This window comes from Stegostoma tigrinum, chromosome 8 (assembly GCF_030684315.1).
Source record: "Stegostoma tigrinum isolate sSteTig4 chromosome 8, sSteTig4.hap1, whole genome shotgun sequence".
Lineage (NCBI taxonomy): Eukaryota > Metazoa > Chordata > Chondrichthyes > Orectolobiformes > Stegostomatidae > Stegostoma > Stegostoma tigrinum.
In genome coordinates this window covers 18613962-18628997 of record NC_081361.1, presented here as the reverse complement: position 1 = coordinate 18628997, position 15036 = coordinate 18613962, and the positions used below count along the sequence as shown (strand labels likewise).

The 15036-nt window shown below is 39.7% G+C and overlaps 1 long non-coding RNA gene across 1 annotated transcript; it reads right to left on the bottom strand.

Annotated features, from left to right (window-relative positions):
- Positions 1-11415: 11415 nt before the first annotated feature.
- LOC132209926 (uncharacterized) lies at positions 11416-13980 on the bottom strand. Its single transcript, XR_009446105.1, has 3 exons — positions 13918-13980; positions 13334-13366; positions 11416-11497 (listed from the first exon to the last, which is right to left on the bottom strand). It is a non-coding gene; the product is annotated as an uncharacterized LOC132209926 (long non-coding RNA).
- Between the last annotated feature and the right edge of the window lie 1056 nt (positions 13981-15036).

Sequence of the window (15036 nt, the reverse complement as noted above, 5' to 3'; positions counted from 1 at the left end):
CCAACATGGCGACCTCAACATCAGTGAAACCAAGTGCAGACTCGGAGACCAATTCATGGAGCACCTGCCCTCTGTTCATAACAAATGCAACAGCTCCTGGTTTCAAAGCATTTTAACTCCACCTCCCACTCCCGGAATGACATCTCCATCCTGGGCCTCCTCCGATGTCACAATGATGCCACCCGCAAACTGGAGGAGCAGCACCTCATATTCCACATCAGGAGCCTACAGCTTTGTGGCCTAAGCATGGAAATCACCAGTTTTAAAACCTCTCCACCACCCTGCCTCATACCATGTCCAACCCTCCATCTCATGCCTGCCTCCTTGACCTGACACAACTTGTCCATCTCCTCTCTCACCTATTGCTCTGCCCTTCCCACTGATCAGTTCCCACTACCCCTAGCTGCACTCACCTATCACCATCGCACCTGACTTTCCCCAACCACACCCCTCCTCTCCCTCTTTATTTCCCGGCTCCCTTCTCCCTCCCTAGTCGTGAGGAAGGATCGACTCTCCTGTCCACTTATGTTGCCTGACCTGTGAGCTTCGTTCAGCGCCACACTGTACTGACTCACTCTGAGTTCACACAATCTCACTCTCACATATAGACTCACACAGTCTCACGCACACAAATGCACGTTCAGTCACATACAAATTCCTAGTCTCTCACACATGATCTGAATCTGACTCTCTCTCTCACACACACACACAAACACCCACACACACTCACACAGTCTCACTCTGACTGCACACAGTCACATGCACTCACACTCATACAATCTCACTCACTCTCTCACTGACGACACAATCTCGCTCACACTCATGGTCTGACTCACACTCTCACAGTCTCACTCTCAGTCTCACTCACACACAGTCTCACTCCCACTCACTCACACACATGCCTTCATCTTAATCTCACTGACTTCACACAGTCTCACTCTCAGACACACACTTCCACAGTCTCACTCAGACAAACACATATCTCACTCAACTACAAACTCCACGTCTCTCTCACACAGTCTCACTCTCTCACTCGCTGTCTCACTCACAGCCTACTCTGATACTCCCATTTTCACAGTCTCACTCACACACTCAGTCTCAGTCACAATCTGACTCTGACTTCACACAATGTCACTCACCCAAACACTCACACATTCTCACTCACACAAACTCAGTCTCGCTCACACACAACCTCTCGGTCTCATTCATACACAAACTCTCATTCTCACTCACACATCGTCTCATACTGGCTCTCACTCACAGATTGCTTTTTCAAAACCAACCAATCAAAACATGTTTGTCATGTTTATGGAAGACTGGTCACAGGATTCAATTATCCAGCCTTTAACCAAAATTTGCTGTTGTGCGAGATGTTATAAAAGGCAGAGAGAAGCACTTTACTCGAAAATCCAAAGTTCATGTCGTCCAGGTTGTCTGAAGGCAATCACTGTTTCCAAATTGCCCTATAATTTGAAGTAGAATACTGTCAAGGTCATTTATTCAGATATAGCAGGGTTTTGAACATTAAACAAGAGGTTTTAGATACAATTGAGACAATATGAAACCGTGTGTTCCTTACAGCTAAAACTTCCAGAAACACGAAGATCTTCTTCTGGTGAAACCTGGTATTGTCATGCTCGGAGGCCTATATGTGTACCGATTCCTCAGGATGAAATTATAATTTACGGTTTTATTCATTGCATAATACACATTTGCATTTTGCGGAAGTACGAGCACTGAAAAAAACAGAGGAAAAGCACATTATTATTCACATATGCTTTCATAATATTGATTGTACAGCATCAAACACAGAAAGTTGCAGTGTGATCAATACAAAAACACTGAGAAAAGCAATCATTTCCTTCAGCATTGAATCGGAATCTTCAAGCTAACACCACTGGGGACACCGAAAACAAACACAAGTCACTGATCCAGCGTATGACCATTTTCTGAGGGCAATGATAGATGCACAATAAAAGCCAGCTTTGTCAGTGACTCTTGCAGCCAGTGGATTGATTTTTTTTTTCTCAGAAAATTGACAGGAATTGCATGCTGCAGATGCATTGGGACTCTTTATCCTAATAAGACATCCTGTTGAACAGAGTCTGGATCGCATGTTTTAAACCACAGCAGAATGAAACCTCTGAGTCCTCTTTTCTACTTTTCACCAGGAAATGGTGAGGGGAGGCATGCTGCAGATTAGCAATTTGGCTGCAGTGACCACACCCGTATTTCTTGTCTCTCAGCCATGGGGCAAAAGGAGGGGAAAAAGATTAAGTTTAGCAACAGGAAGCATTTCTTTTGGAATAACCAGTTAGAACAAGACTGAACAAAGCAGAACAATGTTATATCAATGTGAATAATTCTGGGCTCATTGCCACAACCAACTCCAGATGTGTAACCTTCACTCAATACGGCTTTAAGAGTGGTGGGCATGTGGAATGCGCTGCTGGCAGTGATAGTGGAGTGAGATACTTTCGAGACTTTGAAGCGGCCCTTGGGTAGGCCCGTAGAGGATAGTAAAAAGTACAGCGTGCAGGATAGATTGATCCTAGTGGGATAATAGCTCGGCACAACATGGTGGGCCACAAGGCCTGTACTGTGCTGTACTGTTCTATGTTCTATGTGAAGTGGTTCTGAAGAAGGGCTGCTGGACCCAAAACATTCACTCTGATTTCTCTCTACAAGTGCTGCCACACCTGCTGTGTTTTTCCTGCACTTCTGCTCTCCAGTATTTGCAGTTCTTGGAGATTTTTTTGGCTTTAGGGCAATCAGATGAAATTCGGTACACCAAATAATTCTATTAGGTGCAAATATTAGCTGTTTACTGGCTTTACATTCATCAGAGATGAATCCTGCTGAACATAGTTGGATGTGTTCAATTATACAAATTGAAATATCTTCAGCATTTTGGTGAAATCAGTGGGAAATATCAATCCCCTTGCAGCTGTTATGATATTCAGAAATAGATTTAGACTAAATTGATGCAAATTCCACTGCTCACCTTTCTTTGATTCTATGATCTGCGCAAGATCATAATCCTGAGGACGGTCGGTTTCAAATCCGAGCACGGCCATTGCTTTCGTGAAGATGTCCGATACCCGGTCTTGGTTAGTCACCTAAATAAAACAATATTCACTTTTCATTGATGCATTCGACACACACACACAAACAAATGAAATTTGTCAAAGCTCAATTTCCAAACGGTTGAAAAACATAGCTGTTTTCACTCAGAAGACCAATTGGGACATTACACTGAAAGCTGTAAAAGTTACGTGAAGAAAATTAAGACTGGTAGGGCCGTTATTGTAAAACATGCCTTCGATGCTCCATAACCCATAGACTGTGATCAGTAAATGCTGCAATGTGAATAGCAACAGATTCCAGTGCTCAGGTTTACCTACACAGTCAGTTTGAAGTCAGTAAGTAGTTATGAAAGTAGTAATTTAAATAAGCCACTTCCATCCCCTCCCACCCAAAACCCCAATACCATTTGCCTGCTTTTAACATTTATTGTCAACACAGAAAATGGCTCAATGGTTGTTCACAAAATCTGAAATTTCCTAACACTGTGCTTATATGTATAAAATGGTTCATAAAATTGCTTTACAGTTTGAGATATTTCGCAATTTGTGATTTGAAGACAGTGCAAATATTTCCCATTCAATCAATTGTGAATTGCACAGGAATAATATTGGTTGGGCAGGATATTGAAAAGACCAATTTTTTGGAGAAATTGTCTGTTTTTGTTTAATTCTATCTTATATTTGGCGCTCACGTCTCTCAGCTCAAGTTTGAGCAATGACCTGTAAGATGAAATGCACGAGCTGATTTGCTGTTTCTCCTGGAGAACCACAATGTTTTCTGGTTGACTAGACTCATGCTTAATTTCACTTTAATTGCACCGTAGTTCATGGCGAAAAAAAAAATTACTTTGCCAGCCACGCAAAGCAAAGATCATAATAAATATATTAACGAACAACAAATTTGAAAATTACCACAGAAGTTGTGGAATTAACTTCCTGAGGAAGTGTCAGATATAGGCAGAATAACAATAGGTAAAAGATATTTGGATAAGTACTGAAATAGGAAAGGTTAGAAGGGATATTTTGCGCTGTATGTCTCGACAACTCAAAGTGGTAGAGTCAATGATGACACAATTAGAGGTTATGTTAACTAACATCCCGTAAATTGATCTTTTTTGAATAACTAATGTCTTTTCCACTCCGTTTGTGCAGGCTGGAAACAATTAATCACTGATTTTAGTGATTCATTGGCGATGCACTGGGTTTTCTAAAATATGTTTCATAAAGTAGCACACAAGTGTGCGAGCAAAAACTGAAGCCTGTGGAATGAAATGGGCAGTGGTGGTATAGACACAAAATTGGGTGAGAACGAGAGTGCAGAATCATGAATAACAGTCATTTGCTCAGACTAAATCAAGGAAATGAGGGAAACTGTTTCCTGGCCCCTCTGATACGATGTACCAAAGACAAAATCTGAGGTCATTGGTGAGGAGAAAAGGCCAAAAAAATTGCAAATTCTGCTGTTACCAAACCACAATATCTGAACATGTGGACAAAGCAGATTAAATTGCCTTCTTAAGGGGAACGAATAATTATATGAGACAAAATTTGCAGTGCAGTGGTAAAAAGGACATTGGAGCAGGACAAGTCAGATACTTCTTACTGAAATTTAGCACAGACACAATTACCCAAAGTTTTTTTCACTTTGTAATAACGTTCCATGATTCTTTGCCTGGCCTCAAACTACCGTGTTCATTGGCAAAAATATATTCCTTTTTTAGCAGGAAACGTTGTTGCCATTTTTGTTGCAATTTGTTTTGTATTTCACAAATGTTCAATTTGAATAGGTCGTTTGCCATTTGCTTGTCTAAATTCCTCCTCAATTCTTCGGCTGGTTCTGCCCCAGCTCCAACTCTCTGACAACCCAACAAATGTTCTTTTTACCAGGTCATAGAGATGGTGTTTGTAAACCATATTTAAATGCCAGAAGCAATTTCACACACATCACACTGAGCTCTGTGGAGCCACAATCAAAGACTATCACTGATCCCTTCAAGGAAAATTAATGATCAAGCCAAACAAATAATCTATATGCCTTCCAATTTGGCCAACATTCCTTAGGCTTTACTCAACTAGTCAGTTTGGCAATTCTTCTATTTTGCACACTTCTCCAACCCTTTTTTTTGATGTGCTTTCTTCCATGCTCCAGCCTTTTAAATTTCACATGAGTCAAAGACAGGAAAGAAATACTATTCAATGTCTCTGCTAATATTACTCGATTTGTAGACAGATGGGCCAAAGTGCCTGTGGTCAGCTAACTAAAGATCAGGTCCCTCCTTGCTGATTTTTTGCACAGTTAATGGCGTGGGTTAATTTGCGATTTTTCACTTCAATAGTTATCAGCCCATTCCCAAAACGGGGTAGCAGAGTGCTGCACCTTACTATTGACATTTAAACGAGAAATACAAGGGAAATGCAGTCAGGCCTAAAACCTAAACACTGCCAGTGCATCGCAAAACCGGATCCAAATGATGGACTAAGCACACCCATAGACCAAAAAAAAAAGTAGGCTTTGGCAATGTGGAAAGCAGACAATGAATATGACTGCATGGCAACAAATAGTTTGGATAAAATATTCTCTCGCCTTTCTGTCGATACTGACAGGAAACAACAACAAATACTTAGACTTGCGAAGAGAGAAAACAATCCAGGTACTTACCAAAATAGTTTTAAATTCTTTTGCTTGGTCTTGCTCAAAACCCACACGGATGAGGCAGCTTTCCCCATTTTGTTGGTTGTATCGGGGGCGTGTTGTACTCTCAAAACTGCCTGAGCAAGCACGCTTCCGAGACTTCGCGATGTCACAGTGTGGATTTGATGTCACACCACTACTGCGTGAATCTCCTGTGGAAGCACTGTCCGTGGATTTCAGTGACTGTGGAAGAATTATTTTGTTTGAGAAGACTTTTGGAAACTGTTGCATATGAGATAGTTCCTTCTTTCCAGTTATATTTATTGTTCCACTTCTGAGGAATTACACTCCCACATGTGTTTACTAGCTGTTGAGCCAACGTCAACAGTTCATCACATAGCACACTGATAAATTACCAAGTTAGTTCCTGAAGCACAATAACATTGTGGTCATTTCACTTGACCATTTAAATTGGTGCTTCAATTCGAAGTTTGTCAGATGAACCCTTTGGGACCTCAGTTTGCACTCAGCAATTGAACATTCTTACATCAATATTTATCTGCCCGTTTCACCCAACTATGCACAGAAATCTTGAATCCAACTACACTGTGTACACTGTGTAACGTTAAGGCACACATTTATGGCATTATGAGTGACTGTGAATGGGCCAGTGTATTGTGAGGGTCAGAATGTGTGCAGGACAGTACCACAGACAGAAAGAAAGACAGAGATAGCAACAGCAAAACACATGGAGCCAGAGATCCAATGAAACTAGAAGCAAAATCATTCAAGTCACTGCAGCTCTTAGTTTATTATTAATATAGAGGCAATCACAACACTAAACAGGAGAATCCATAAAAGGGGAGAGGGTATTTTAAAACAAAATAATACCACTCCAAAACACCCAAACCTGACCGAATAATGCTTAAGCCAATTCTTGGGAGAATAAATTGCTAAAATATCCCTGAGACAAGTCCCCCTGGACATATTCAATAAACATCAACCATGAACTTTGATAATCTCCCGCGATACAACGGTCTTCAGCAGACAACACAATAATCAATAGCTAAAAGGCCAAGGATAGAAGAAAAACAAAACATGCAGTCAAGAGCTCTGCGTGCAGGGAGCTGCATTCCTTTATTGCAATTGCTGGATCAAGGCACAGCCAACAGACTCGAAAGTACTGCTTTTGGTGGCAGTGCACTTCAAGCTGCTGCAGTCATACCCCATGCACTAAAATTTACTGTGCAGAAATTAAAAATGATGTTCAGGATTCAAGATGAAATACTTTCATTGTTCGTGCGATGATTTTTTTAAAAATCACATGTATAGCTTTATTTATGTATTTTTCAAAGTTGTATAAAATATCTAAGCAAAACAAAGCAAATCTACACATCTCAAAAAAAAAGTTAGCTTTCATTTCATCAGCAAATAATATTTGTTCTGGAATCAGATGCTTCAGTAAACGGCAAAAGTTTGAATTTTGTTGGGAATGGCATAGCTGTCTTGCATTGGTTCTGAAACCAAGTAACCCAACTTTGGCAAGTGGGACCTGGTATGGAAAATTGCTGGCAGCGGCCAATCATGAGGATGCTTCGTGAAGCTGCCTTCAAACTGAGGATTACAGTCTGGCTGAAACCTCAAAATAGCTAACAGTCCATTAGCTCTCACAAGAAAGGTAAAGTAGATTGGCCAGGCAGTCATCCAGCTCCAGTGGTTGAGGCGCTATCACCGAGTCCTCTTGCATCCTCTCGAAAGGATAGGGTAACAGAGGGAAGAAACACAGAAGAAAGTTAGAAAAGAAAGAAGAAGTAAATGCATCTGGACGGACCAGTGTCTCCGTGAACAACCTATTTTATGTGGTGAGTGCCTTCTTGTCTCACCTTTTCCGGTGGATTTTGCAAAGTGCTGTGCTTTTGCATTTCCAAGTTGCTGCAATCTCCTGAAATTCTGGCTGAAGCAATGCTTTCTTCACAATCGTCACTCTCAGGGGATGTTGGATGCTGAGAGCTTTTAGTTGGTGTGCTGTTTGCTTTAACACCTCTCCTTGAAAACAGTTTGCAAAATGGAAAGGGGAACACATCAGAAATATTGAAACGTCATTACATTCTGGACAAACTTTCAAACAAATTAAACTAGAATGAAGGTATGTTGATGCTGTGAGTATCAGAAGTTTGAATTTTGCCACATTCAACCTGTGACAAATTAATAGTGACGCACTAATACCAAGAGTTAGCATTATTAGTGTTGAATATTGTTCCATTTTCTAATGGTTAGGGAGTATACGGATGGGAGATAACATTTTGCATATACAAGTGGCACAAGAATCTGGACTTATGACAACGTTATTCAACCTGATATCAACCTAGTTCATACAAAAGGGAAAATGTGGACTTGAATACCCACAAAGTAGAAAATCTACCCCAACCTGGCCACATGCTAAGGCGTACATACTTTCTTCCTGAAAGAAGAATTTTGTTGACAATTAAAGTTAAAACAAAGTAACATCATTGATAAGTGATAGAAAACTGTGCACAATACTTTGAAAGGTAGGATAGTGAACTCTTAATGTGGCCTTCAGGATATGGGTACTGCAAAAGTTAGAATTCCTATTCAGAACCTTGCATTCAGATTGCACATTTAACACAGAAAATTTCCCAAAACTCTCAAAAGGAGTACTGCAGATGGCATGACAAAAATTTCCCACACTGAAAATCCTGATGTTGGCACATGAGGCATGACATAATACAGGGAGCAGAGCAGATGGCTGCTGAAATGTGAGATTGCAAACTAATGCAGCGTTATTGATTGCCTCCACTTTGACAATCATATTTCAGCTCCGGAAACTAAAATCACATCCAGAGAACATCTACACTCATGTAAAGAGAAGATATTCCAGCAAGTGAATAAGTGTTTCCCTTCACTTTCTTGGTTTTGATATAACAGTTGCATGACATAGTCCACATCACTGCAAGGCAAAATGCACCAACAAGGCATGGGCTTTCCTCCGAAACTCTACATGGGTGTGTGGGGGAAAAGAATATGACTTTGCTGAGATCAGCTCAGTCCTTGACTATTGTACAGAAATATAAAATAATGTCTCTAGCTCAGGAAAGTTACTGAAAAAAATAAGTTTGAAGTCTTTACTTATGCATGCACGACAACACAAACATATACTTTCATGTCAACTTCTACATGGCAATACATTTGAGTTGTCATGTGGAATTTCAAGTCTGAGAAGCATGGCCGATAATTTTTCAGCACAAGTTATTTTTGCTGCCTGCTGACCCACAAAGTAGAACATAGATCTGATTTTTCATTCCAAATTGTTCATCATTGCCAGTTTTCATCTTATCGGACCACAAATATGCAAATTCATTTCACAGTAACAGCTTTTTTGTTTAATTGTCGCTCATAAACAAATTCAATGAGGTGAAATTTAACCATGGTGTATAAACTTCTGATAATAAATGAGAATCATGTGACAGCAATACCAAGCTCATCACAGGTCCACATTCTACAATCACGGTCAAAGCAAAGAATCTCTATCAATTAGTCTACAATAGACACATTCACAAGGTGAGAAGAGCACTACTATTCCTTGCTTCGCCTCAAGTTAATCAACTTTATCAGTGACTAAAAACATCTCAGTCCCATGAAGCAATAATGAGTCCATATCAAACAAAACCATTTGTCAAGAAACCGATGTACTTATCTGTCTGTCCAATCATCCCTATAATAAAGGAAGTCATGACATATCTGTTGTATTTAACATGGGATACTTACCAGCTGAAGAGCTTAAACACGCTCTTTTTGGGATTTGCTGGTTTCTCCCGTTCAGAGGAAATACTGGAACTGCCGGATGGCAGATAAACATTTTCAGACAAAATTCATTCAAAATTAAACAGATGCCTTTGTTCAATATTCGTATTATTGATAGCAAATCAATCATTGACATGGAAATGAAATTGCATGAATGATAATTTTGCTTGCAAAAGACACATGTTTTCAGGCAGGAGTACATTGAATATTAGTTTGACTAATGAGTGGCAGCAGATTTAACTGCAAACGTTCTCACTGTCGGCACAGTGATCTTTTCTGCTATGTGAAGAGCAGATCAAGATGATAAGAGGTCTTAGGAAGTGTCACCAGACCCAAAAGTTAACTCTGTTTTCTTTCCACGGATGCTGGCAGACTTGCTGAATTTTTCCAGCAATTTCGGAGTGTGTTTTTGAATGACAGCATGCACAGGTCCTTTGGGTATTTTTTTTTTACCAAGAAGATAACCCAACAAATCTTTTTGCAGAACACATGGAATTGAACAAAACTGTCAAACATCGACAGCAGGTGCAGAAAAATTAACAAGGACCAGGCTTGAAATAAAGTGAATTGAAAAAAATGAGAATCAAACTTTGAGTGCCTAAGGTAATAGAATAGGTTTTAATGTGATGCAGAAGTTCATCTGGGCCTCATCCACACTGTCATGTGAACGTACAGACATTATCAGGCAAACAGTATAAAAGTGGTCATGAATCAGTCACGGCAGGTGACTAAAACACCATGTGTCACGTGTAGGAGGTAGTGAAATGAAAGAGTAGCTCTCTTGACCAGTAGCAATGGGAGCAAGGCTTTCTGTTTCTGATTCTTTTCAGACAATCTGTCCGAAAATCAGCCAAACTGTCCCAGAGGTCAAAACGAACTTTAAATACAACTTATGATCCACGCAAACTGAGGTTCTGTCACATATTGTACTTCCTGTTACAAAAAATATCATGACTGAAGTTGGTTCAAAACTGACTGTACCGGTGTTTGAATTGATGATAATGCCAGGTGCTTGTTACACATGTTCATCCATAGCCTGAGCATGAGCTTAATAGGGAGCTAACAAAGTGTGGAGCTCGCTGAACACAGCAGGCCAAGCAGCACAGATTATTTTAAATAATAACTTCTGTCCACCCACTTATGAAGAAGCTAACTGCTGTCAACTAATGTAAATATTACAAAGCCTGCTCTGTCAAAACAAAAACCAAATTCAGTTTTCTAAAATCTGATCCTTAACCAACTCTGGCCCACCAATGGCAAAGTCATTATTTTTTAGTTGGAGCTTATTTTTGCTTGTATTATTAAAAAGGCACTGTGGCCATCTCTAGATGAGGAAATGATATTTTTAGGCAACCATTTAAAAATACTTAAAAATGCTGACCAATTGTGTCGGCTTGTTACTGATTTTGTGTTCGTAATAGGATTGTGTATTTGAAAAGAAATTCGAACAAAAAGAAACACATCTCAAAACTAGTACAGTTTACATCTGGATTTGTCGATGCACCCAAAGCACGAGGTCTTGGACATGTTGCGAAAATTGGTCACTCATCAAGTCTTTGCATTTTCCTATTCCCGTTGGCTTAGCGGCAGTACGATCTGTGCTATTATACGCCAATAAAACACATTTTGACACAACACAATGGAAATGATTCATAGAGCAACCGGCTTTATTCCAATATGTCAGAATTCATGATCACAACTTTGAAACCAACGAAAAGGAAGACGATAATAAATTGGCAGGCTCACTAGCATTCAACAGTAGTTAAAATTGTGGGAGATTTTAAAAACCAAACGAAAATATTTTATCTGCACATTCCTACAATCCAGTTACTTACTTGTTATTCTCAGCTAAGTATAGTTGTGTGAAGAACAGGTCCAGAAACTTCTCGTCTGGGCGAATGATGTAACATTGACAAGCAAACTGCATATATTTAAGACACGAAATGATTTCATATTCCTGAACGAACACAAATAAATAACAAGCTGTTAACAAAATGTTAAAATTGCAAGAAGTGTAACTGCTATATCCTACTCAGTGGTACTTTAAACAGCATCAATAACTTTATTCCAACCACACGGTAAATCATGTCACAAAAATATTTCTGCTTTGGAAATAAATGACATTTATGTGACTTTTCAAGGATAAATTTCTGTACAGATTATCCAGGATGGTTTCAGGTCACAAATTCATGATTCAATGATGGATTTTTTTTCAAAGAAGTATTAGGGATTCACCTCAGAACCAGAAGCTGATTTAGGTTGAAGGCAAGAAACATTATGAAAGATCATTTATCCAAGCAAAATAAATTCTGCAAAGTACAAAATAAGTGGCTGGTCTATCGTAATTGATACCAAGGCAGATGGTGAACATGTTGAGTTAATTTTTCAAAGTTGCGGCATCATAAAATTTACGGGCCATGTGCCGCTAGAAGTTACTGGACTATTTTCTTTCAATCACATTGGCTTCTTGGTTGAACCTTGTCACGATTTGACATGTAAAGAGGGGCAGAACTCTCAAAGTCAAATGTTGATAACGTTACTTTTAAGTTGTAAAGTGCATGCCAGTTTTCAACAGATCAGTTGAAATAAACACTTGAAGCATCATCCATGAGAAATGACAGGCTATTTGACAGATGACACTCTGTGCTAATTAAGTGGAGTCACACAGCGTTGGATGCCTATTTTGCATCCCAGCTGATTTTACACCACAGGGCCCAGCTTGGCAAATTCGGCGTCAGTTGTTTCTGATTGCAACCTATTCTATTCATAGGTTAGATTAAAATGGCACCTCAAGTTACAGTTTTGTCAGCAAAACCATGTGACAAACAATGAATTGAACTTTGTATCATGTTAATATTCTCACGCTGTCTGCTGAATGCTGCAGTACAAGACCAAAATATCGTCTGCATGGATTTCCTCTGGGTGCTACTGTTTCCTCCCACAGTCCAAAGATGTGCAGGGGAGGTGGATTCCCATGCTAAGTTGTCGATAGTGCCCAGGGATGTTGAGGTGAGGTGGGTTAGACATGGGGAATGGGTCTGGATGGGATGCTCTTCCGAGGGTCAGTGTGGACTTGTTGGGCCGAATAGCCGGTTTCCACCCTAAAGGGATTGTACGATACCCTCAATAGTAACCATGGCAACAGAGATATTTCAGAAGTTGGTCTTACCAAATTCAGAAATATGGAATCAAATGCCCAGTCAGTGATGACCCCAACGGCTGCACTCCCTCACTTTCTGATCTTCCATAAGTAACCGATGCCTCTCTTCTGACGGAAAATACCAACTAATATGGAGAGATTATTTACTCAGTCTCTTCGATAATGAAATAGCTTCCATTGCACCCAGACTAATTTCACAACATCTTCATTCACAGAACACCAGGAAGGTCCTGGACCTGGTTGTGAATGCTGAAAGGTAACTTGCATCATAACAGCAGTGCAAAAACAGGCCATTTGGCTGAACTGCTCCATGCTGCTCTTTACACTTCTCCCACCATGCTCCAAATTCTTAATGTGCCTCTTTGTGCCCTTTCTGACATCTAACTTTCTCTCAAATCCATCTCTGCTATTCTTCTCAACTTGTCCTGGTAGCAGCAGCTTCTGCAATCTGACTGCTGCGAGCAACAAAGCTTCTCCTGATTTCTTTATTGGATTTATTAGTGATCATCCACATTTAAGATGTAGTTGTGGACTCTTCCAACATTCCCCATCAAGCAGAAAAAGCACAACAATATTGAAAGGCATGCTTTTCCCGTTTCATGCATTTACAAACATTTTGCACAGTACAATCACCTTTCGTCTCTTGTCGAAGTTGATCAAGCCATTCTGTAAGAAATAGACATGAACAAAGAAAATTAATTCAATATATATAAAGGTCAAATGGTACTATGAGATCATGAAATTTAACAGATCAGCAGTGAAATACAAACTCTGTAAACTTGTTTCAATTTTAGGAAATAGTCAAAGGTCAAACACAAATGATCGATCATTCCACCAGGTTTATATTTTGGCCATTACATAGAGCCCTTTGTTCCACTCAAATAGATCAGTACCAAGCTGATGCCATTCTCAGCTGCTCAACTGCACAATAGGCAGTGACGTCCAGCTAACAAATTTACCTGTACAAAATAAAAATGATGCCCACTTTATCCAACCTTTAGAAAAACTAAACCTGTATTCAATCAACTGCAAAGCCTTTTGCATGTTTCTTTATTTACATATTGTTTGATTCGCAACACAAAGCATCACATTATTCTCATCAGTATCATTAATCATACTTATTCGTTTCTTTTATTGCTATGAGCAGCTTGCAATGAAACTGTAACAATAGTGCTCATCAGCAAATAAGGAATCCAAATCTTGTAAAACAGACTTACGAAACGATAATTGGGGAAAGCCGAATCCAATTTTGTTAAGTCCGTGAAGAAAGTTCCCAGGTATGGAACAATTCCCTGAACTACACCCTAGAAAAGTGAGGTGAATTTATTTCATCCATTGTGAACGCACTGTCATATTTCCCAAACATACTACTCCATGCCTTATTTATACCATTTATCATGCAACTAAATCTAATTAGAATCAAAATTTCGGACTCAATTTTTGACACAGTTACACAGTGGAATACAAAGTTAGATCTATAAACGACAGGCAAGTTCGGAGTTTTGATCCCTGATCTGTGAACTGTCAACCAAACTCAATGTTTGTGTAACTTCATCATTTGGAGATTGGAAATTTTCTAAGTACTGTGTGATTTTGCCTGAAGATGGAAACAATTTATCGCACCAGATTTCCAAACGTTTGACTCAGTAAGGTTAACCCTTATTTTTCAAAACTCAAGAATATAATTCTACTCAATGTCTTTTCATAGGACACCTTTCTGACCCCAAGAAATAATTTAATGGTCTCAGACTGCTTAAGGAGCTAAAAGCCTAGGAGATACACCGGAATTGGCAAACTGGAACCAAAACTGACTTTGCGACTGGAAGTATGTGTGATTTTTGAAGAGCATTTTTGCAACTTGAAGCATTCATCCAGCAGCATACCACAGCATAAAGTGATGGTTCTTGTTGTGTGTACATGAATTTTCAAGGCACAAAAGCTACAAGTGTGAACAGCAGGTTCACAGGTGCCACAAGAATTGGCGATGTGGTAAACAACAAAAAGCCTTAGTCTCCAGGATTACACACATGGGCTGGTTAGAAGGCCTGAAAAGAGGCAAATAGAATTCTATCCTGAAAAGTGTCAGGCGAAGCGTTTTGGGAGGACAAATAAGTCAGGACAAGACATGTTAAATGGAAGTTTTAGAATGTACAGAGAATCACGAGGACCTTGCTGTGCGCATAAGCATATTCATGAAGGCAGGAGGACCTGTGGATAAGGTGGTAAAAGCACCATATTGGATACTTGCCTGAATATAAGAGCAGACGTAAATAAAATTAGTTGAGCCACAGTTAGAACACCGTGTGCCTAGAGACTAAAGCATTTTGCTATTTACC